Source organism: Anas platyrhynchos, chromosome 32, assembly GCF_047663525.1.
Source record: "Anas platyrhynchos isolate ZD024472 breed Pekin duck chromosome 32, IASCAAS_PekinDuck_T2T, whole genome shotgun sequence".
Classification (NCBI taxonomy): Eukaryota; Metazoa; Chordata; class Aves; order Anseriformes; family Anatidae; genus Anas; species Anas platyrhynchos.
The window spans coordinates 4548316-4570726 of NC_092619.1; the positions used below are offsets into that span (position 1 = coordinate 4548316).

The 22411-nt window shown below is 45.9% G+C and overlaps 1 pseudogene; it reads right to left on the reverse strand.

Annotated features, from left to right (window-relative positions):
- The window catches only part of LOC113841867 (olfactory receptor 6E1-like), a 59833-nt pseudogene extending 38019 nt beyond the window's left edge, over positions 1–21814 (reverse strand).
- Positions 21815–22411: the final 597 nt, after the last annotated feature.

Sequence of the window (22411 nt, forward strand, 5' to 3'; positions counted from 1 at the left end):
CATTTATCAGCAGTCCTGGCTATCGGGGGAGGTCCCAGCTGACTGGCGGCTAGCGAATGTGACGCCCATCTACAAGAAGGGCCGGAGGGCTGACCCGGGGAACTACAGGCCTGTCAGTTTGACCTCAGTGCCAGTGAAGCTCATGGAGCAGATCCTCTTGGGAGTCATCACGCAGCACTTGAAGGGCAAGCAGGCGATCAGGCCCAGTCAGCATGGGTTTATGGAAGGCAGGTCCTGCTTGACGAACCTGATCTTCTTCTATGACAAAGTGACGCGCTGGGTGGATGAGGGAAAGGCTGTGGATGTGGTCTACCTTGACTTCAGCAAGGCTTTTGACACCGTCTCCCACAGCATTCTCCTCAAGAAACTGGCTGCTCTTGGCTTGGACTGGCGCACGCTTCGTTGGGTTAGAAACTGGCTGGATAGCCGGGCCCAAAGAGTCGTGGTAAATGGAGTCAAGTCCAGTTGGAGGCCAGTCACTAGTGGCGTCCCCCAGGGCTCGGTGCTGGGGCCGGTCCTCTTCAACATCTTCATCAATGATCTGGACGAGGGCATTGAGTGCACCCTCAGTAAGTTTGCAGATGACACCAAGTTAGGTGCGTGTGTCGATCTGCTCAAGGGTAGGAAGGCTCTGCAGGAGGATCTGGATAGGCTGCACCGATGGGCTGAGGTCAACTGCATGAAGTTTAACAAGGCCAAGTGCCGGGTCCTGCACCTGGGGCGCAATAACCCCAAGCAGAGCTACAGGCTGGGAGATGAGTGGTTGGAGAGCTGCCAGGCAGAGAAGGACCTGGGAGTGATGGTGGACAGTCGGCTGAATATGAGCCAGCAGTGTGCTCAGGTGGCCAAGAAGGCCAACGGCATCCTGGCTTGTATCAGAAACACTGTGACCAGCAGGGCTAGGGAGGTGATCGTCCCCCTGTACTCGGCTCTGGTGAGGCCGCACCTCGAGTACTGTGTTCAGTTTTGGGCCCCTCGCTACAAGAAGGACATCGAGGTGCTTGAGCGGGTCCAAAGAAGGGCGACGAAGCTGGTGAGGGGCCTGGAGAACAAGTCCTACGAGGAGCGGCTGAGGGAGCTGGGCTTGTTCAGCCTGGAGAAGAGGAGGCTCAGGGGCGACCTTATCGCTCTCTACAGATACCTTAAAGGAGGCTGTAGAGAGGTGGGGGTTGGCCTGTTCTCCCACGTGCCTGGTGACAGGACGAGGGGGAATGGGCTAAAGTTGTGCCAGGGGAGTTTTAGGTTAGATGTTAGGAAGAGCTTCTTTACTGAAAGGGTTGTGAGGCATTGGAACGGGCTGCCCAGGGAGGTGGTGGAGTCACCATCCCTGGAAGTCTTCAAAAGACGTTTAGATGTAGAGCTTAGGGATATGGTTTAGTGGGGACTGTTAGTGTTAGGTTAGAGGTTGGACTCGATGATCTTGAGGTCTCTTCCAACCTAGAAATTCTGTGATATGGAGCAGTTTTGTACAATGTCTTCTCTAAGAGGGAAATATCTAAAACCGCATTTGGAAGCAGCTGAAATCATGGGAGATAACAGTGTTGCTTCAGACAATATTTGTCATGGGTACATCCCAAAAGGTTTTGAAGGTGAATAGGCAGGAAAGGAAAACAAAACCAGGAAAACTGCCCGTGAAAACTGATCTCTCCAGAAGGAGGATGGAGCTGTACATAACATGAGGTGATACAAGTGGAATCTGCACATAGAGAAGACTTCTGTAGGTAAGGCTTTTCAAGTCATTAGGCTGACTTTTTATAGGTGAAGTACACAAGATTGGGCAGCATGGTGAAATGATAGTAAAAGCTATCATGGGCTAAAAGAGCACGAATGAGAAGTTTGGAGAGATTTGACTTGCAGAGGTTTGTGGTCGTCCTTTCAAGATTTGAGCTTGTTAAGCTTTGGAGTCAAGGCAAAAAAAGGAAGTTCTCCAGAATGTTTTTGGAATTAGAGGCAGAGTTGCTAATAACAGGAAATATACTAGGTTATAAAGGAATTACTCCTTCTTCTTGATGATGGTGAAGTAAAGCTCTTTAATTTCCTTCCCAACAGTGATTCCTAACTGATAAACTACCTATAGGTTCTCCTTATTTAGCAACTGGCTGTATTTAGACTCTTTTTCTCTTACTGCCAATTCTTTGTTGACCTGTAAAGGTTACACTTCTAGAAAGTGTTACTCCTAAATTCTTCCTGATCCACATATTATTTTCCATTTTGTGGGGAAGAGGTGCAGGTGTAACAGGAAGGTTGTTTATTATTTAGCCAAAGGACCCGGACAGATCCCAGATTTGCACAAAACCACAAAGGAAGGCAACACTTTTATGTGGTGTACAGGGACACAACACCAATGTCCACGTTCCCAATACTTGAACACCTAACTGCATCAGAGAGCCTTGAAGCTCAGAGCTCCTTCATCTGCCTTACATTTCAAAATGTAACATGAGACTAACCAAGCCCCAAAGGGTGTTTAGATTCTCTTCACAGCCCAAAGATCTACATGGATCAGGAGACAAGGTAAGGACACCTACAGAAGAATCACACTCCTCTGAACATAAAGTTTAGGTCCTCCTTGCAATCTCAAGCGGTATGGCATCCTGACTGCTGTGTTCATGGAAGTCATCAAATGCCTTGTCTCCACTTGTGTAATGGTGGCTTTGATGTCTGTCTCATCTCCAGACCGTCCATGAGTCAGCTGTCCTTGTTCTGCTCACTCCCAAAATCTTGTGTATCCCCAACCTCCTTGCTGTCAGGGCAACCAGAGAAGCAGAAAAGTCTTTGACTCTGTGTAAGCACTGCTCTTCTTCAACCAAAGCACTTGTGCATTATCACCACTATTTTCATCAAAAATCCAAGACAAGGAATTACTTGACCTCCTACCAAAAAAATAAAATAATAATAATAATAAAATAATTAACTCTATCCCAGCCAAAGCCAGGACACCAGAGTGAAGTTCCCAGGAGATGGTTTGCAGATGTTGCCTCTGCCAGACCATTTGCCCTTGAAGAAGATTTGGGTCTCACCAGCTTTCCACTTGGGGGCAGCCTGTTTTTATCCTGCCCAGTGGCTTCCCTGCAGCACACTAAAGAGGCCCAGTTTCCTCAGCCTCTCCACACAGCTCACTAGGTTTGGGTCCCTGGCCCCATCAGTAAGGACATTCCCATCATGACCTTTCTGCTCTGTGTCTGTTGATGATCTGGTATCCACCCATCACTGAATCCCAGCCACATGAGCTGTCCAACATGCCTCAGCTGTGCTGTTCCCTTCAGTTACATGAAGTGATGGCACATGAGGTTCCATCTGCTTTCTGCACCAGACTGAGGACATCAGTGCATATTGGGGTTGCAGCAGCTCAGCTGTGGCACCAGGCTGAGAGCAGACTTGCAGGAGGAAAACCTGTAAGCAAGTGACCAAGAGGTCAGGTGTACAAAGACTGCTTCAGAGCAGAGACATGCTGGAGTGGATGGCAGTTGGCAATGTAAAGAGGTGCCCATGAAAAGAGCAAGTCCTGCTCTCCCTAAGGCCAGAGAAACAGGACTGGGTTGCGCAGTCTGAGCAGGAGGGGGCTTTGCCGTGTTTGGTGTCTCTGCAGCTACTCACAGCCCATGGTGGTGAAGCCAATCTGAGGAAGGAAGAGGTAGTGTTGAAAAAGTCCTTGCTTGTAGGCTGCTTGTGATACTGGCAAGCTGTGAACATCATTGGCTAGATCCATGATGATATGGATGGACGTATAATGGGGGAGAAAAGAAGTAGCAGGGCTGGAGAAAGAAGGTACATGAGTGGAGACCCCTGTGTGATGCACTTGATATTTGTTCATCTACTGGCTAGAGAAAGGCTAGACCTTAGGTCACCGCACTGGTGGGATTCAGTCACTGGCACAAAGGCATCATAACCGTCTGAGATGCCCTGGGTAGCATCATCTCCACCGAGGCAAGAGGACTGCCAACTCCCATGAGTTTGTGTCAGGCATGGAAGGAGATTGGCCCCCTATCAGCCCAGCCCTGCAAGCTCAGAAACAGATGCCTCAATTGACTCAGAAGAATCACTTCCCTCAGCCCGCATAGGTGTGATCCCTGCCTGCTCCTCTCTGGGTGTCCTGCTTCAAAAGGGCCATGGATATTGCCAGGCAACATAGAAATCAACCAGCATGGCCACCTGCCTCTGGGCACCAAAACCAAGAGTGTGGAGGAGCAGGTGGTGTCTTCCTAGGTCCTGCTGGGGAAGGTGAAGGAGAGAAAAGAGGAGGACAGATTCTGCAGGCCACCAACTGGTTGTGCCACTGGTGTCGGCAGAGGGTTTCATTTCCTGTGAAAACATTTCCTTCCCGTGCATATAAACAAGTGCTTGGAAAAGAGGAGTTGCACCCTGCCTGTCACTTTGTGGGTGTCCAGTCTCATAACGGGACAAGAATAGATGATTGCCATGCCAAACTCTTCTTTTGAATGAAGGAAAAAGACACCACTGGCAGAGCGGTGTCTCCCTAGTTGAGGAAAGAAAAATCAGTGACTGCTTCAGTCTGTTTCAAAGACAAATCCCCTGGAGGTCCAGGGACTTGTCAAGAGGTCCCTGTGCTGCTGAGCTGGGCTGGGCTCCTGGGCCCAACAGGAGCTCCTGGCAAGCGGGCAGCACTGCAGAGAGACAGCTCTGCCCAGGAGCAGCTCCTCTGCACAACGCATCAGGTCTGGGGGCACTGCCTGCAGGGGACAAGGGTGGCTGAGAGAAGGGAGGGAGATGTTAAAGGCAGTGTGAAGGGGGGGATGCTGAGAGCTCACAGAGGGAGAAATATTCACAGCCTGGAACAGGGTAAGTCTTTGGCTGCAGGGCAGTGCAGCTGTTGTGCAGCCTCTGACCTCAGGGGCTTTAGGGCATAAGCCACCTCCTCCTCAGCTGGAACCTCCAGAATAGAAGAGGAGCCTGTGTCCTGAAATAGGATACACAACAAAGAGGCTAAGAGCACCCTGCGGTGTCACTTCTGTAGGTGGCATGCAAGCTTCATAAAGTAAAGGCTTCCCTGCATGCTCATCTGCCTTTCCCTCTGAAAGCATTGGTTGGAACATTGTGGTGTTCTTTCTTATTTCTCCACCCATGTGTGGTTCTCCTCTCTTTGTCTAGGGTGCAGATCAGTGTAAGTTTCTGTTTTGAACTGGACTGCTGGTGAAAAAATGCCCAAATGCCATTTTAAACTGTCGTGCACACTGTCATTCAGTTGGGAGGGTTGTTGAATTAGATGACTCATTCTTCATTCAGCACAGGGATTTGTAATTTCTGTGAGGGAGGAGTTGGTTTTGCTCAGAGAAGTCTGCCTAACTTGTCATTTTTTCTTCTCCTAGAGCAGATCTACATGCCCTGAGGCAGCAAATGTCCAACAGCAGCTTCCCCACTGAGTTCCTCCTCCTGCCATTCGCAGACACACGTGAGCTGCAGCTCCTGCACTTTGGGCTCTTCCTGGGCATCTACCTGGCTGCCCTCCTGGGCAACGGCCTCATCCTCACTGCTGTAGCCTGTGACCACTGTCTCCACACCCCCATGTACTTCTTCCTCCTCAACCTCTCCCTCCTTGACCTGGGCACTATTACCACCACTGTTCCCAAAGCCATGGCCAACTCCCTTTGCGACACCAGGGCCATTTCTTATGCAGGTTGTGCTACTCAGGTCTTTATGTTTGTTGCCTTTGTAACAGCAGAGTTTTATCTTCTCACTGTCATGGCCTATGACCGCTATGTTGCCATCTGCAAACCCCTGCACTACGGGACCATAATGGCCAACAGAACTTGCATTACCATGGCAGCAGTTGCCTGGGGTGCTGGTGTTCTCAGTGCTGTGCTGCACACTGCCAATACCTTTTCCCTCCCCCTCTGCCAAGGTAATGCACTGGACCAGTTCTTCTGTGAACTTCCCCAGATCCTCAAGCTCTCCTGCTCAGATGCCTATCTCAGGGAACTTGGGTTCATCATATTTTGCTTTTGTTCAGGTATTGGGTATTTTATTTTCATTGTTCTGTCCTATGTGCAGATCTTCAGGGCTGTGCTGAGGATCCCCTCAAAGCAGGGCCGGCACAAAACTTTTTCCACATGCCTTCCTCACTTGGCCGTTGTTTCCCTGTTTCTTAGTACTGTCATGTTTACTTACCTGAAGCCCTCCTCTGTCTCTTCTCCATCCATTGACCTTTTGCTGGCAGTTCTATACTCAGTAGTGCCTCCAGCAGTGAACCCCCTCATCTACAGTATGAAGAACAAGGAGCTCAAGGATGTTGTTAGGAAACTGGTTTTAGAGATGATTTTCACTGCTCGTAAGTTACCCTTCACTCTCCACAAATGAATGCCAGTGCATCCCATTCTGGGTTCTTGATTGTTTCTTACCATTGTTTTTATTGATTTTTTAATTCTTGGTTTTATTTTGACTGCTTTTTTTCTTGCATTCTTACATAAAAATTTGTATTCCTTCCACTGGTATGAATGAATGAAACTGCTCTGTCTCATATGGAGGCTGTACAGTGAGTCATTGCAGATCTCTGTGATAAAATGGGATCATCATCAAAGCCTGGGATTTCCTTCCCAAACCAGTGCCAAGAATAGGCCCAAAGAATTGTTCCCCAGAAGGATCTGTTTCTCCTTGGGTTCAGAAGGGAATGGCTCATTGTTGCATTGTGACCTGTCAGAGACCTAGGGCTAGATTTAAGACTCACCCATAGATGTCTGCTGACAGTGGAGGTAGAGAATGGTCACTGCATTACATAGGTAGGGCTCTTCCCACATCTGACCCATACATGATATCCTTCAGGAGGGGAGTCTGGAGCTGCCTGCAGAGACCAGGGTACCTCCAAGGACAGCAGAACCTGGCATTGGCATTGACTGGAGCCCCTCCAAAAGTGAGAGATCTCCCACTGTGGGCTCAGCCACAGGGAAAGAACTAAAGCCAGGTGTTCACAGGGAAGCTGTGACTCCGTAGTCTCAGAGAAGAGAGTGGACACCCAGCATGCAGAAAGGAAGCTGGAGAGTGATTCATTTCCCCCTTCGTGAAGTACGTCTGCCTGGTCCAGCCCAGTGATCCAGACCTGGCTGAGTCTGCTTCAAATTCTTTAGCTTATAACATTCCTAGTTGATTCAAAGTTTTCATAAAATACTTACACATTTCTACTTGGTGCTTGATTCAGTTACACTTCCAGGTTTTATAATAATCTAGTCCTTTCTTACAGCACCAAAAGGCAGAGTGTGCTAAAACACTAGTTAAGAATACTAGTAAAAGCAAGATCAGTATTCCTACAAACAATTTCTTAAGCCAAAAGAAGTTGAGTAACCAAGAGGTCAGTTTGCTTGATAATTCTTGGAAATCCCATGAGGTATCATCTTTAGTGACTTTATGCAATATTTTGGCTTGTTCCCAAATCTCCTGTAAATCTGTGGCAGCTCTTCCACTTTGATATGCATAGCAGCTAGTATTTATTACTGTACATACACCTCCTTGGGAGACTAATAAAAGGTCTAGTGCCATTCTGTTTTGCAATACTACTTCTGAGAAACTGGACACTTCTATTTGGATTGCCTGGATGGCATCTAAAGCTTTGTTTTCAATGCCTTGTATTACAGCCAAAATGTTTACTATTATTTGTTCTAATTTGCTCACCCCTAACCAAGGAAGAAACCACCTGACAAAGCTATGAAAAGCATGTTGTCTCTCTATTAAAGGGTTCATCCTTTGAATGTGTATGAGGGGCAATCTAAGCCATCTTCCTTGAGAGTGGAGGGAGGTATGTATTGACATATTGCGGACTACTGTGCCTAAGGTGTAGGTTCCTCTCCAGTTTTCAGGTACCATTTCATAGGTTATGTCATTACTCAACCAGTACTACCCATGCCCTTCTGGTACCAGCCAGGCAGTAGTAACATTAGGGTTTAAAGAGGTTCCGATACCTAAAGTCTGATTACAAGTAGTGTGGCTCCCTACATATGTATTCCTATCACAGTCTACCTTTCCTGTACCCTTTGGGGGATTACATCTTTGAACACATGTACAATAGAGAGTGCCAATTTCAGGACTAGTAATTTCCAGTTTTTGATTCCTATCTGTATCTCCTAGCCAGGCCCATTCACAACTGGTGTAAATTCCTCTTTAGGTATTGGTATTCCAATCAAATAAATTGCCTTCCCTCTATGTTCAGGTATTTTTGTACATATCCAACAATTGGTCTTGTTTAAAATCAGGGAGATATTCCATGTTAACATATACTATATATTAAGATTCCATGTAGCTCCAATATTTATAACACTAATAGTTATTACTTGAAACATTTCAGCATCTGTGTAATTGTAGTTTCAGAGGTCAAGTCTCTTCTGAGGTCTACTGTCCATCAGGAGCCCTTTTCACCCATCTGTAATAAATCCAGGCAGGTCGCTTTCCAATCTTGATTGCAACGAAGGTGGTGAGGAGTATCTGGAATGGTCCATCCCACTTTTCTTCAAGTGGCTCACCTGAAAAATTCTTTACATAAATCTAGTCTCCAGGTTTAGAAGGGTGAATGGGGTGATCTAATCCCCTTGCTCTAGTGCCTAAAACGTTCTTATTAATTTATTCCAGTTGCTTGCTTGAAACTATAATATGCTGTCGTAAATATTGGTTTCCTACTTGTGTTAGACCTTCTCCTTTGTATGGCATTTGGTAAGGCCTACCATACAATATTTCAAAGGGGCTTATTTTTTCCTTGGTCCTAGGCCTAATTCTAGTTCTAAGTTCCAAGGGTAGTTCCTGATACCAATACATAATTGGTTTCTTGACAGATTTTACCAATCTATTATTTTATCAAATGGTTCATTTTTTCCACTTGGCCACTCACCTGTGGCCTATGCAGAGTGTGTAGTTGCCAGTCAATCCCCAGCACTTTGTCAACTTGTTGGGTTAGTTCTGCAGTGAAGTGTGGTCCCCTGTCAGATGACATTACTGATGGTACACAAAATTTTGGTATAATTTTATTCAGCAATACTTTGGACATTTCTCTAGCTTTGCTAGTTCTACATGGAAATGCGCCTGGCCATCCGGAAAAAGTGTTAGGACCAATAGGTATCTAAATCCATCTTTTATTGGGAGTTCAGAAAATAAATTTGCCACTGTTCCCCAAGAACATTTATCTTCCCTATTGTTCCCGCTTGGGGTTTGATTCCCATCTGTGGGTTATTTTTAAGGCATGTGACACACTGTTTTTATATCTGTCAGACAATGGTATACAAATTACCTCCTACCCATTTTCTACTTAGAAACCGATATAATGCTTCAGCTCCCCAATGTGTTTTGTTATGTTCTTCAATTACCATCTAATATAATAGGTTGGAGGATATCACAGTTCTCCCAGCCTTCATTTGTGCTAAACCTGTAAGTAATATTGTTCCATTTACATCTTCAATTAATTACTTGTTGGCCTTATAATGTTCTATTTCATTCTCTAATGTTTTTGTTAATGCCAGGTTTTGTTCCCGGTACTAGTGCCAAAATTTGACTCTCAGATCTGCTGCCGCTTTGGCCTCTGCATCAGCCAATCTACTTCCTCTTTCAATGTTAGTATCCTGTGTTTGATGTCCTTTACAGCACATCTTCTAGGGGTGTATCCTTTAAGTCTAGTCAGCTGGAGTCACGGTCTTGATGCAATCATGAATGGGTGATTTGGAGACTCTGTTACTGAGGAAAGAGGCTGGATTCACAATATTAGTGAATACGATCTTTACATCATCGGGATGTTAGGATGGACTGGTATTTCATAAGTCTCAAAGGGGAAAGCCAATGGTTTCCCTTTTGTTCTAGTACTGTTGACACAGTGTGTGATACTAAAACAGTCATCTTCTTGCCCAAAGTGAACTTTTGGGCTTCTTGAATATTTAGGATAACTGCGGCCACTGCCTACAAACATCCTGGCAACCCTTTGCTTACCTCGTTCAGCTGTTTGGAGAAATACATTACTGTTATTTTGTAGGGACATAAACATTGGGTAAGAACCCTCAGTGCCATTCCCTGGTTTTCATGTGAGAGCAACCAAAAATGTTTAGACACATCCAGCATCCCCAGTGCTGGTGCACAAATCAGTTCCTTTTTTTGGTCCTGTAGTGGGTTTACGTGGCAAGGTTTTGGTAGCAGGGAGCCATAGGGGTGGTTTCTGTGAGAAAGATCTAGAAGCCGCCCCATGTTTGGGAAGGGCCCCATTGTTTTCCAGATCTGAGCCAATAAGCGATGTTGTTTTGCGCCTCTGTGAGAGCATATTTAAGACAGGGAAAAAAACGCTGCGCCACACAGCAGCTGGGAGAGTGAAGGGAGTGAGGAACAGCCTTGCAGGTGCCATGGTCAGTGTAGAAGGAGGGGGAGAGGTGCTCCAGGCGCCGGAGCAGAAGTCCCCTGCGGCCTGTGGTGAGGACCATGGTGAAGCAGGATGTCCCCCTGCAGCCCATGGAGTGCCACGGTGGAGCAGGGTTCCACGCTGCAGCCCGTGGAGGAGACCACGGTGGAGCAGGTGGCCCTACACCGATGGAGGCTGCCACCTGTGGAAGACCCCTGCCGGAGCAGATTCCGGGCCGGACCTGTAGCCCATGGAGAGGAGACCACGCAGGAGTAGGTGACATGGCAGGAGCTGCTGCCTGTGGGGGGGCCAGGTTGGAGCAGTTTTCTCCTGAGGGATAGACCCCGTGGTACGGACCCATATCTGGAGCAGTTCTGGAAGAGCTGCTGCCTGTAGAAAGCCCACGCCGGATCAGTTCATCAAGGACTGTATCCCATGGGTGGGACCCCACAGCACAGGGGACGAGAGTGACCGAGAAGGAGCGGCAGAGAAGAAGTGCTGTAGACTGACCATAACCCCCATTTCCCCGTTCCCCTGCGCTGCTTGGGGGGAGGAGGTGGAAGAGGGTGGATGGGGGTGGAGGTGCTTTTGGTTTCTTTCCTTTGTTTCTCACTTCTCTAGCTTGTTAGTAATGAGCAATAAATCTTACTATCTGTCTTCTTATGCTGAGTCTGTTTTGCCCGTTACAATAATTATTGCGTGATTTTCTCATCCTTATCTCAATCCTTGAGCCCTTTTCACATATTTTCTTCCCATTCCTCTTTGAGGAGGGGGAGTGAGAGAGCGGCTGTGGTGGAGCTCGGCTGCCCACTCGAGCGGAACCATGACAGGTCCTCAAAGGCCTTACAGGTTTCAGGGACCCAAACTAGCTGGACAGAACTTTCTTTTATCTACTCGTATAATGGCTTACTTATGGTTTAGCTATCATAGTTATAAATCCAAAATTGACAGCAACCTGTCATTCCCCCAAGTTCTTTTACCATTGTGGGTAATGGAGTTCAGCAAATTGCCTCCTTCTGCTCAGGTCCAAGTTCTCACTGTCCACCAGATAATTCGTAGCCTAGATAGGTGACTCATTGCTGTATCAGCTGGGCTTTCTGTTGAGAAACTTGATATCCAATTAATCCAAGAAAATTTGATAAACTAGTTGTCCATTCTACACATTTTTTTCTTCTTCAATAGCTATCTAGTTGTCTATGTATTGCAACAGTGTACCTTTTCCTGAAGACGTTTTCCAAGCTTCAAAATCATGGGCTAGCTGGTTCCTGAATATGGTTGGATTGTTCTTGAATCCCTGTGGTAACACAGTCCAAGTAAGCTGAGTTTTTTGTCCTGTGTTGGGATTTTCCCATTCTACCTTGTCATTCCCAACCCTGAGTTCCACAGCACTGAAACACTCTCTAAGAGCTATGCTACCTCCCTCCTTAGTTGTCTGTTCCTTCTGAAGAGCTTGTAGCCATCCGTTGCAGCACTCCAGTCATGGGAGTGGTCACACCACATTTCAATGATAGTCATGGTTTGCCTGCCACACAATGGCTTCTGTCTCCTCCTGTTTGTTGCCCATGTTGTGTGCATTGGTGGTGTTGGCATCTGGCATCTAAACACCACACAGCCATTTGCTCACCCTCCCCTCTCCTTCTTTGGGATGGGGGAGAGAATCAGAAGAAATGAATCCTGTGGGTTAAGATAAAGACAGTTTATTAGGACAGAAAATGGAGGTTGTGGTCAGTCTATAGCAGGGCCCTTACCTAACATGGGGCAGCTTCTCGATTCTTCTCACAGAAGCCACCCCTATGGCCCCCTGCTACTAAAACCTTGCCATGTAAACTCATGACAGGATGTCAAGTTTGCTTAGTTAATCTCTAACCCAATCCTCTTTGACCAAGGGAAAGTACTCCTTTCTCTGGACTTCCTCTGTTGTCTCCAGGGTCTGAGATTCTTGAGGACTTATTTAACAGTAAATACTGAAGCAAAAAAGGCACTCAGCAACTCTGCCTTCTCCATATCCTTTGTCACCAGGACAACTGCCCTATTCAGCAGTGAGCCAACATTTTCTCCAGTCTTCCCTTTTCTACTAATGTATTTGAAGAAGCCCTTCTTGTTGACCTTGACTTTCCTTGTCAGATATAATTCCAAATGGGCCTTGGCTCCCTGCTCATCCATGCAGGTCTCCTGCCCCCTTCTTGCTCATAGGGAGCAAGAGCCCCGTCTGCAGAGAGAAGGGGCTGTGGTGCATGGGGCCATGGGGGCACTGCAGGGCCGTGCTGGTCAGGCTGGGAAGGCAGACCCAGCTCGGGAGGGGCACTGCCACTGACTGCCTCCCACACAAGTGATTCTTTGGCCATGGAGGGTGCACACAGATAGCTGGCCTTCTTCAGAGTCAGAGACTCATGGAATAGCCCTAAGTGGAAATGATGCACAAGGATCTTTGGGACATTTCCAATGTTGTTGGACATTCTGTGGTGATTCACTCTATCCAGCCTATCCACTCCTCACAGCAACACAAGGGCTCTGAAGGAGAGTGTGGGAGGTTAAAGGGAGAGCAGCTTTGGCAAGATCAAGCCCTGGGGCTCACTGGCAGTGCTGCTGTGCCAGGACTCTTCTCCTCTCCACCTCTGCACACAGCCAAGTGCTCCTGCAGCTCCACCACATGTCTCCGAGGAAGGATCTCAGGCAACAATGTCCCTTCAGGGTCCTTTTTTATTTAAATACAGAGAGAGCCTGGGTCCTTGTTTACACCAAGTCACATGCAAGATGTTGATACTGAAATAGAGGAGGATAAAATATGGTATTTCTTTTTGGACAATAATTTCACAAGTAGCGCAAAGAAACACTAAAAATATTTACAAACTAACAACCACACAAATCAATATCTGGGTCTATTATGGTTACATTATGAGTGATATGCAGGAGAAGAGAGGCAGTTTATTGCTTCTGAAATGCATTCAGTCATGAGGTTCCACACTGCACCTTTCAGTTCCTGGTTCCTCATGCTGTAGATGAAAGGGTTCACTGCTGGAGGCACCACTGAGTACAGCATTGCCAGCAAATGATTCAGGGATGAAACGGACATTAAAGGGGGCTTCAGATAGGCAAAAAAGGAAGTGCTGCTGAACAGGGATACCACAGCCAGGTGAGGGAGGCACGTGGAAAAGACTTTGTGCTGCCCTTGATGGGAGGGGATCCTCAGCATGGCCCTGAAGATCTGCACATAGGACAGCACAAGGAAAACAAAACATGCAAGAAGTAAATATGCTGTAACCACAATAAACCCAACTTCTCTCAGGTAGGCATCTGAGCAGGAGAGCTTGAGGATCTGGGGAACTTCACAGAAGAACTGGTCCAGCGCATTGCCTTGGCAGGGGGGGAGGGAAAAGGTATTGGCAGTGTGCAGCATGGCACTGAGAAAGCCACTGCCCCAGGCAGCTGCTACCATGTTGAAACAAATTCTGTTGGCCATTATTGTCCCCTAGTGTAGGGGTTTGCAGATGGCAATGTACCTGTCATAAGCTATGATGGTGAGAATAGAAAACTCTGCTGTGACAAAGACAGCAAAGAAAAAAACTGGGTAACACAACCTTTGTAGGAAATCGCCGTGGTGTTCCAGAGGGAATTGGCCATGGCTTTGGGAACAGTGGTGGTAATAGTGCCCAGGTCAAGGAGGGCAAGGTTGAGGAGGAAGAAGTACATGGGGGTGTGGAGACAGTGGTCACAGGCTACAGCAGTGAGGATGAGGCCGTTGCCCAGGAGGGCAGCCAGGTAGATGCCCAGGAAGAGCCCAAAGTGCAGGAGCTGCAGCTCACGTGTGTCTGCAAATGGCAGCAGGAGGAACTCTGTGGGAAAGCTGCTGTTAGACATTTGCTGCCTCAGGGCGTGTTTACCTGTCCATGGAGGAAAAGACAAAGACAAGCTAGAGATAATTCTCTGAACAAAACCTCTACCATGTTTCACTGAATCCTCCTCAACAAGAATCACAGCTCTTCCTATAAGACATGCTCCTGCCTCGAGCTATCAGTTTTGCGTCAGAACAACATGCAGGAACTAGGCAGAACCTCTGTAGCTCAGCAGGAGTCAGTACTGCCTTACAGTATCTGGTGAAGAGCACTGGGAATGCATCTCAGTAGCCCAGTGGCCAGAGGCATCTCCCTGTTTGCAGGTTCTGAGCAGGATGCCCAACAATCCCACAAGAAACAATGAAGGTGGTGTTGGTGCTGTCTCTAGGCTGAGGGCTGTGAAGGGAAATTAAGAGGTTCCTCACAGACTTACAGATACCTTTCAGTGTAATGCCTGTGAGTCCCTTCTACAAGTCTGACAACTCCATTGTCATCCCCCTAACTGCCCTTCATGATAGGAAAGAGAACGTGAAGACTATAGAGAGTGCCTTCCCTTCATGTAACCACTGCCTTGGTCTTCCCTTTCAAGAATCTCATCCAGAGATGCCCTGGGGGAGCTGTGGAGCTGTGAGCAGCCTGGCCCAGGCAGCAGCCTCTCGGTAGCAGCAGTACCGTGCCTTTCTGGAAGGGTTGTCACAGTGCCCTGTGATGATTTTACTCAAGTGGGCAGCTGAGCCCTGCCACAACCACTGTCTCACTCCCCTACCTCAAAGGGAAAGGGTGAAAATAATTGTTTTGGAGAATTAGAAAGCAGGTATTCTTTATTAACAGTACTAGGTATGTGGCGGATAATTCCACCAAACATGTACATCTAAGCAAGACAATGAGTGCATATTTGTGGTATGGTGATATATATATTGATGCAATTTTCAAGAAAGGTCAGGATTTATGTTAATGGTTTCTCAGAAATAATTATCATACTGTCCCTCCTACTGTCCCACATGCACAGTACCCTCTGGTGGTCGCACTTTTGGGTCTTTCTGATGAAGGCTTGTAGTATTCTTCACCTTGGATTTTTCTCCTTTTCATTTTCGTGCATTCTCTGTCATTGTTTACCATTTCTGCAGTTTTGCTTTTTTACAAACTCAGCTAATTTAATTGTTTAAGCTCATCTTTGGGAACTGTGTTCCTTCTTCAGCCTCAATTTTGTGGCTACAGCCAAGACTTACCCTGCAAGGTCTGATACAACAATTCAGCAATTTCAGCAAACCCTTCAGTTTACTATGTTACATATTTCTTGGATTATACTTTTTGTTTCAGTCCCCCCTTTTCTATACCCTGTGCAAATTCTTTTGCACCTAGATCAGAACTTTTCTATAAGTTCTCTATCCTCATTTAAATTATACCATTTCTATCAAGAGATTTAGTAAAATATCTGCCAGTTTCTACTTAATGTCTAATCCTATTTCTTTTCCATTCTTCCTTGTTCAGGGTTATCCACTAAACTACACCACAAACTACATTGTAACAATGAACAAGTAAGCAATATCAACAGTCCCAGTGTTATAAATGCTGTAAACAGTTGTCTTAGCCAAGCAAAGTTTGGGAGCTGGGAAGTTAACTTTTTCCACATTTCTTTGAAACCCCAAGAGATACCATACTGGATTACTAAATGCAATGCTATAATTTGGTTAATCATTATGTGTCAATTTTCTTTAATTCATTAATCCTGATGTATATAAGAACATTAACTACTATTAATAATTGTACACGTACCTTCTTCCTTGCTGAATTTCTTTGCAACATTTCATAACCTTGATATTTGTTAGTCAGGCAGACTCACCCATATTTGCATTATTAGACTGACAATTGTACTTTTACGGCATCCTAAAAAGCAACAAACTACAATAATTACACTGTTTGTAATTATTATATTATTAGATTATAACTGTGCCTTGCAAAAGCGAGGTGAACCACGTGGAGAGAGAATCCAAGTCTTCATAATATTATTGGTCCAGTAGTTGCCATTGGATTCTCCCTCTTGCCCAGTCATTTCTATATACCATTTTACTTCACCTATATATTCCCATTTTCCATACTGGGGCTCTTCCTATGGACATGGAATTTCGTAGCTCTATGGGGTGAGAGGTTTGGTAACATTACCTTTACTAGGGTTTATTGTTCCATTCTCAACCACACAGTTAAGAAAATAATTCCCTTCTAGGCCAGTCCACTTCAAAGAAATGATGTTGTGCCTGAGTACATGACTGTAGAACAGCAGGAATGTGACTTGGTTTTGTCTATCTGAAGAGCTGAAAGGCCAGCAGGAAGGCCACATGGCTTGTAAGATAGTGGTGAGATTCTTTCTGCCTGGTCAACTGACAGACCACAGGAAGGCTAATGTGTGTGGATGCTTTTGTCAGAGGCGGTTTCAGAGATGATGGAACTTTTCTTTGACATGGAAAAGAAAATGCAAGCGAAAACCTGCTTCAAATTGGGGCTTGGGTGCTGGAAACAGGGCATAAGTGGTAGGATGTCACTGAAAGTGTATCACAGAATCACAGAATCATCTACATTGGAAGAGACCTCTGACCTAACACTAACCAGTCCTTCACTAAACCATAGTGTAGTGCTGTAGTGTCAGATGTCATCTGGAAAGAATCTATTATCAGTCCATAAGCTTGTGTTTCAGGGCAGAGCTGGAAAGGGTACAGGTATCAGTGAAGGTATGGAAATGACAAGGTGAGAGTAGGGTGGGTAAACAAGATGGCTCTTTGCAGGCTGCAGGGAAACAGTCTGTGAACAGCATAGGACAGCTGGTGTTGGAGATGGACAAGGGCACTGGCAAGGCTAGATTTCGCCAAGATAACCAAGGGCTTGTCCCTTTGGCTATGGCAGGTCTCTCTGCCACCAAGCCCTATCAGTAGACATGTTGTCCTTTTAGCACTGGGGTTTTATACCCTCTTTACACTTTCTGAGGAAGGCCAGGAGATGTAACACCACTGTCTTTCACTTGGCGCTGCATACCCCACATCCCACTGCCTGAGGAAGAGCCCAGGACTGCCTGTTAGGGACACGAGCTCTCTGGCAAGAGCTGTCAGCAGGGCTTGCATTTTCTGCTAGATTTGAAGGGAGAAAAGGACAGAAACAGGCATACCAGAGATAAGATATAGGACTGCATGCCAATTTTGAGAAACTGTATGCTGTGGAGGCCCTTCAGTCTGCCCCACAAGGGGCTGAGCTGAATGAAAGATATCTCAAGTGTTTCCATACATACACACACAACATGAGAGAGAAACATTTCAGCTCCCTGAAATGCTTTTATACTAATGAGCATACTATGGGAAGCAAACAGGAAGAACTGGAGATCTGCATGTGGTCGCAAGGCTATGATTTCATTGCAGTCACAGAGACATGGTGGGATAGCTCGCATGACTGCAATGCTGTCATGGAAGGCTACGTGCTTCTTAGAAAAGACCAGCCAGGAAGTGGTAGAGTAGCTCTTTATGTGAGAGAGCAACAGGAATGCATGGAGCTCTGCCCAGGGGTGGATGAAGAGTGAGTTGAGAGCTTATGGGTAAAGATTAAAGGGTAGGCTACCATGGCTGACAGTGGTGTGGGTGTTTGTTATAGGCCACCTATTCAGAAAGAGGAGGTAAATGAAGCCTTCTTCAGACAGCTGAAAGTGGCCTCTGAGTCACAAGCCCTGGTTCTCATGGGGGATTTCAACCACCCTGATATCTGCTGGGAAGACCACACAGCTAGGCACGAACAGTCCAGGAGGTTCCTGCAGTGCATTAATGACAACTTTATGACACAGGTGGTGGAGAAGCCAACAAGAAGATGTGTGCTACTGGACCTTGTAGTAACAAATGAGGAAGAACTAGTTGAAGATGTGAGGGTCGGGGGCAGCCCTGGCTGCAGTGACCATAATGTGGTAGAGCTCAGGATCTTGTGAGGAAGAAGCAGGGCAAAAACTGGGTTTGTGACCCTGGACATCAGGAGAGCAAACTTTGGCCTCTTCAGGGATCTACTTGGAAGAATTCCATAGGTTAGTGCCCTGGACAGAAGGGCTTTCCAAGACAGCTGGTCAGTATTCAAGCTGCCCAGGTGTGGAAACAAAGTCATAACATTTGTCACAGACTGATCCTGACTGCACTGAAAAGGGGGAAGCTCCTGAACACCTGCAATACGCTGGTGACATTATTCTGTGGGGTGTCAAAGCAGAAGTATTTTAAAAAAATGATCCAAACCCTTCTGAAAACAGTTTTGCTATTAAAAAAAAAAATAAAATAATAAAATAAAATAAAATAAAATAAAATAAAATAAAATAAAATAAAATAAAATAAAATAAAATAATAAAATAAAATAAAATAAAATAAAATAAAATAAAATAAAAAGTAAAATAAAATAAAACAAAACAAAAAGGTCAAAGGACCTGTACAGGAGATCCAGCTTATTATACTTTTGGAGTGGTTTTGTGTGTGTGTGCCAGGTGGATCCCTCCAGCAGCTGGGCTCATACACTCAGCCTGCCCAGGACAAGTCCCTGGCTCCCATTCTCCTCACCTGAGGGCACATAAACATGAGCCACCATGGCTGCAGCACCAGTCCAGCTGCTGGCACAGACCACTGCACTCTTACACACACATACACACACACACACACACACACACACACACTTAAGTCTACTAAGTTCACACACTCCTGTCTCTCTCCTGTTGCTGACACCAATGACACATGGGCCCTCTGACCCCCTGGTTCTAGTGTAGTTGCTGCACTCACCACCATGTACAACTACCATGTGTCCTACAGCCCTTGGCAGCAATCCCCTCAGTCCAAATGATGATGCAGAGAGCTGCTCACATTGACTCATCTTGATGGGTTTCCTGCCTGGACGCTGGGGTGATGGTCCAGGGCAAAGCAGTCCTGGAAGGAGCAAGAACAAGATCTTGCTTCTGCAGGAGCCTGTGATTTGGGTTCCCACCTGCAATTGTGCTTTATGCTCTTCTGGGCTAGTGGAGATGGGCCATTGATGAGCTGGGGGCTCCCCTGTGATGGGCCTGGGAGCAACCAAAGCAGGGCATGAACTGAGTCACTTGTCCTGCCATCACTTGCCTGGGCCTTCATTTTGTGTTCAGATGTACTTCTTATTACACAGCCTAACCCAATCCATCAAGAACATAAATCTCTGGAGGCATCTGCATGTGGAGGTCATATAATATGGAGGTGGTATTACATAAAATACAACAGCAGAGAACTCAAATTGCTCTTGAGAAATGCATCATGATTAACTATGCTGTTGCACAGGCCATGGCTTCCTTCAGGGACAGCATCACAGCCTTTTTTCTAAGACTGTAGATGAATGGGTTTAAGAATGAGTACAGGACAGTGTTCAGTGAAGCTATAATTCTGTTGGTCTCCAAAGAAACATGTTCTGAGGAGGGTATGTAGAGAGCAATGCAGCTTCCATAGGCAGTGGACAAGGTGGTGAGATGGGAAGAACATGTAGAAAAAGCTTTTTCCTCTCAGAGGCTGCTGGTATTTGTAGAATACAGAAGACACACATGTAAGATGCCAGAGTTAAAGACAAGGAAGACAGCATGATAAACAATAAGAAAACCAGGTCTATTTTCCAAAGGCTGGCATCAGGGCAGGACAGTCAGAATAAGGGAGAGTTGTCACAAAAAAAATAAAAATAAAATAAAATAAAATAAAATAAAATAAAATAAAATAAAATAAAATAAAATAAAATAAAATAAAATAAAATAAAATAAAATAAAATAAAATAAAATAAAATAAAATAAAATAATTAAAAAAATAAAAATAAAATACCTGTATCTTTCTGAACCACAGAAAGTGAGAACGTGAGCTTTGAGAGCAGCACCAGGTGGTAACTTGGGAGCGTGAAGCCCATGACCCAAACAGCAGCAACCAGGTGGATGCAGATCCAGTGCTTCATGACGGCAGCATAGCACAGAGGCTGGCAGATGGCAACGTAATGGTCAAAGGACATGACAACAAGGAGAACAAACTCTGCAGCACCCAGGGCAAAATAGAAAAAAAGGATGGGCAAAGCAGCCACCTACTGAGATTGTTCTCCTGCCAGAGCTCAGAATCACCAATAGTTTGGTGCTTGTGGAGGACGTAAACCAGGTTTCCAGGAATGCCAGATTGCCAATGAAAAAGTACATGGGGGTTTGCAGGCGGTTATCTACACACACCAGGAAAATGATGGCTGCATTCCCCATCACTGTAGTCAGGTACATGAGTAGAAGGACCAAGAAGAGAAATAGCTGTAGCCTTTGGTCGAGCCCCGAAAAGCCCACAAGAATGAATTCAGAAATGACAGTTCCATTGCCTGCTCCCATGCACAGTTCCCATTCATCCCGCTGAAGCATGAACACAACAAAAACAAGTAGAATAATTTCATGGTCTGGACAGATGGCTATGTCCTTCCTTCTCTCTTTCCTTGCTTGCAAGCTTCCTATAAAACAGAGAGAGAGAGAGAGAGATTCCTTTGGACCTTCCTCACACCATGACTTTTCTATGTCACATATCAGGAAAGGTCCTCAGAGAATCTCTTGTCTTCTTTCCAACTTTGTCCATCGGCCACAAACGATTCTTTCTCAAGAGCACAGGGCTAACAAGGGGTTGTTAGTGATTGCACCCCATTCCTGAGAAAGTCCACATTCACTCAGAAGAACTGAAAGCATCCACCATACCAGTGTTTCAAAAGGAAATCTCATTTCCTGCACAAATAATTTCTATTACATAGATAAACCATTGATTCAAATATGTACGTTGAAAGTTATACTGTCTCCTCTTCAGTACTTCCCTTTTTGGACTAGCGACAGCTGGGGAATCCAAAGCTGATTTCAAACAGGCAAATGTCAAGTATTGCTTTTGTAATGCCCTGGTTTCTTCCTTATCACCTTCCGTTGTATCTTTAGGAAAGAGGGAAAATGGGGCCCAAGTGTAGCTTGCCTTCTTTAGTACTCTAAATTAAGGGCAAAATTAATTATGGTCCCACGAGGTCATTGGAAACAGATCTGTCACACAGTCACATCTGACCTCATTCTACACTGAAATGCAGTTGTTTCCAAACAGTTGCTCTTTCCTCTTGCTATCAAATGTCCTTATCTAAATGCCTTACTTTTATGAGACGTGGAAAAATCTTGTCATCTTCAAAAGCTTCAGGACAGTCCTTGTTGTACAAAGAGGAAGTGCTTAGAAAAATCAAAGTACTACCATGCAGGTTTATATTTCAGCTGTCTGAAAGTCATATCCTTCAGGTTGAGCAATTTAACTTACTCCCGTACCATTAGTGCAGAGAGAGAGAAGAGCACCTGGAAGCGATTCCTCACCTTTCTTTCACATGGCATCCCATATCTAAATGGATCTGGGAGAAATAAAGTCTTGAGAGGTTAGATATATCCAGCTTTTTTTTTTTCTTTGTTATTAAGCAATGACTACAGTTGCTTAGCAGTTTCCTGAGATCATACCTGTTTATGACCCAGAAAAATTTGGCACCTTGATTGTCAATCAAATGTCAGTCTGGCATCTCCAATGTCACCATGAGTCTGTTTCTGAATAGCTCCCTCCTGGCTTTTGTCTCCATTCAATGTGCTGGGAGATGACATAAGCAGCTGACATCCTGCTTCCAGGTTTGTGCCCACCTGAACCAAGGCAAGAGGAACGCATCAATGATCATGATGAGGGAATAGTGCCACCCTCAGCAAGTATGCTGATGATACAAAGCTGAGAGGAGTGGCCAACATGCCAGAAGGCTGTGCTGCCATTCAGGAAGACCTGGACAGGCTGGAGAGATGGGCAGGAAGAAACCAAATGAGGTTTAACAAGAGCAAGTGTTGAGTCTTGCACCTGGGAAGGGACAAACACATGTTTCAGTGCAGGCTGGGGGGGGACATGCTGGAGAGCAGCTCTGAGGAGAAGGACCTGAAGGTCCTGGTGGACGACAGGTTGACCATGAGCCAGCACTGTGCCCTCGTGGCCAAGTGGGCTAATGGGATCCTGGCATACATTAAAACGAGTGTGACCAGTAGGTCAAGGGAGGTGATCCTCCCCCTTTATTCTGCCCTGGTCAGGCCTCACCTGGAGTACAGTTCTGGGCTCCCCAGTACAAGATGGGAATCTTCTGGAAAGAGTCCAGTGGAGGGCAGCAAAGACAATATGGGGCCTGGAGCATCTTCCTTGTGAGTAAAGATTGAGACCTGGGTCTGTTCAGCCTTGAGAGGAGAAGACTGGGA